This window comes from Bos mutus, chromosome 12 (assembly GCF_027580195.1).
Source record: "Bos mutus isolate GX-2022 chromosome 12, NWIPB_WYAK_1.1, whole genome shotgun sequence".
NCBI classification, from domain to species: domain Eukaryota; kingdom Metazoa; phylum Chordata; class Mammalia; order Artiodactyla; family Bovidae; genus Bos; species Bos mutus.
In genome coordinates this window covers 32,012,633-32,015,090 of record NC_091628.1, presented here as the reverse complement: position 1 = coordinate 32,015,090, position 2,458 = coordinate 32,012,633, and the positions used below count along the sequence as shown (strand labels likewise).

Sequence of the window (2,458 nt, the reverse complement as noted above, 5' to 3'; positions counted from 1 at the left end):
CTCAGGAGGCAGTACACAGAGGCAATAATGAGAACCAAAGAGACTTGGAAATAAAATCGAGAGAGTCAAAGAAACATGTTAACAAGAGTTCCAAAGTACACAAAAGAATGAATGGCGTGATGAAGATGAAACATTTTTTAAAATAGCACAGATACTTTGTGAAGATTAAAGAAATGTGTTCTCTGTGCATGTTGAATATCAAGCAGGACAATTTTTTAAAATAAATTTCACACAGTGAAACTTGAGAACATTAAGGATAAAGGGACAATAGTAGAAGAAAAGATAGAAGGGAAAAAAAGATACATTATCTACCAAGAAATTTCAACAGACTTATCAGAATAGTAAATGCCAGGGTAATAAGGTAATAGTGTCAAAAGTGCTCAAAGACATGTCTGCATAAGTGAAGTCGCTCAGTCGTGCCCGGCTCTTTGCGACCCCATGGATAGTAGCCTGCACCAAGCTCCTCCGTCCATGGGATTTTCAAGGCAAGAGTACTGGAGTGAGTTGCCATTTCCTTCTCCAAGGAATATTCCCAACCCAGGGATTGAACCCAGGTCTTTCACATTGTAGACAGATGCTTGTCTGCATAGGTACTATTACTATCTCTTGAGGAGTAAGCTGAGACACTACTAGCTTAAGCAATTTTCTCAAGATTCCACGGGTGGGATTTAAACCCAGAAGCCTTAACTCCAAAATTCTTAGAGATGGAACTGCCCTGCATTTATAGGAACATAATAATAGAATAATAGAACATAATAAAAGAACAATTTACCAAGCAACAACTAGACTAAATATTTAACAACAGGAAATGAGAAAATTATGGTATGGTCACATAACAGAGGCTTCCCTGGTGGCTCAGATGGTAAAGCGTCTGCCTGCAATGCAGGAGACCCAGGTTCAATCCCTGGGTTGGGAAGATCCCCTGGAGAAGGAAATGGCGATCCACTCCAGTATTCTTGCCTGGAAAACCCCATGGATGGAGGAGCCTCATAGGCTACAGTCCATGTGGTCGCAAAGAGTCGGACACGACTAAGCGACTTCACTTTCACTTTCACATAACAGATGACTGAACACCAATTAAAATGAATAAAATGTACCTACACCCATGCACATGGATAATCTCTAAAATATAATGTAGCCTCTGCCAGAAACATGCATCTAGACATCTGAACCCTCCAGCTAAAGAAGCTTGAAAGACTGATAAGAATCATTAATGGTGAGGTTCAATACTTTTCTTCTGAAAAATTTCCTCCAGGCAAATTTACCTATGTTACATCTTTTCAACAATTTTGAGATTTGAAGGAGAGAAAGAAATAATAGAGTCTATTGTTTTGACAACAGAGAATGTTTAAGGCATCTTAAGTTTAATAGGGTAACAATCTAATCATACCTATAGAAGTAATGCGAACAAATGAAACACAGTTAATTCAAAATCCGCATGATCCTTTTTATAACTGACCTCTTCTCAGTCTTGATTAGAACCACTTATATATAAATTGTGATTGATCCTCTTCTGTTGACTTATAATAGAGATGCAACAGATTATCTTATAGTTGTCAGGAACAAGGAAAAGTGGAATTTGAGAGTGAAGTTAAGATTATTCCTAAGGACTTAATGTGTGCTCAGTCGCTTGTGAAAGTGAAGTCGCTCAGTCATGCCCAACTCTTTGTGACCCCATGGACTGTAGCCTACCAGGCTCCTCCCTCCATGGGATTCTCCAGGCAAGAGTACTGGAGTGGGGTGCCATTTTTGTCCAACTCTTTTTGGCCCCATGGACTGGAGCCCACCAGGCTCCTCTGTCCATGGAATTCTCCAGGCAAGAATACTGGAGAGGGTTGCCATTTCCTCCTCCAGGGGATCTTCCCAACCCAGGGATCAAACCCGAGTCTCCTGCATCTCCTACACTGACAGGCAGGTTCTTTATTACTGTGCCACCTGGGAAGCCCTAAGGACTTGTATTAGGAAGCTAAAAATGCTTGACAGCAACCATCCATAAGATGATATCACATTGAGAGACAGTCCTTAGAATCTCAAACATTTGTTTAAAATGAATAATTTTGGCATGATACCCCTAATTGGCCTGAGGACAGGCAACCAATGCAAATACAGTAGCTTTTCCCCAACTATTCAATGACTAGACAAATAAATACTAAACTTTTGAACTTAGAAAGGGAGTTTTACGTTTGGATGGCTGAGACTAGTTTATTAACAGCCTAACTGGTCTTCCTGTCTGGAATCTTGTTTCTCTCAAGTCTGTGCTAACATACAAGGGCTAAAATGGCACATGTATTTATGACATGTTCTCCTCACATCACACGTCCCAAATAATGTCCGTCTTCTCAGCTAGACTCAAAGTTTAGTCATGGAAGGGACTGCTTTATTCATATTCAGAGCTAGTGTTTAAGCTTGATTCAAAAAGTGTTTGCTTGTAAAGCAATTATCCTTCAATAAAAGAAAA

At 39.9% G+C, this 2,458-nt stretch overlaps 1 non-coding gene across 1 annotated transcript; it reads left to right on the top strand.

The window, feature by feature from the left end:
* The first annotated feature begins 844 nt into the window (after positions 1–844).
* Positions 845–916, top strand: TRNAC-GCA (transfer RNA cysteine (anticodon GCA)). Its single transcript has one exon. It is a non-coding gene; the product is annotated as a tRNA-Cys (tRNA).
* The last annotated feature ends 1,542 nt before the right edge of the window (positions 917–2,458 follow it).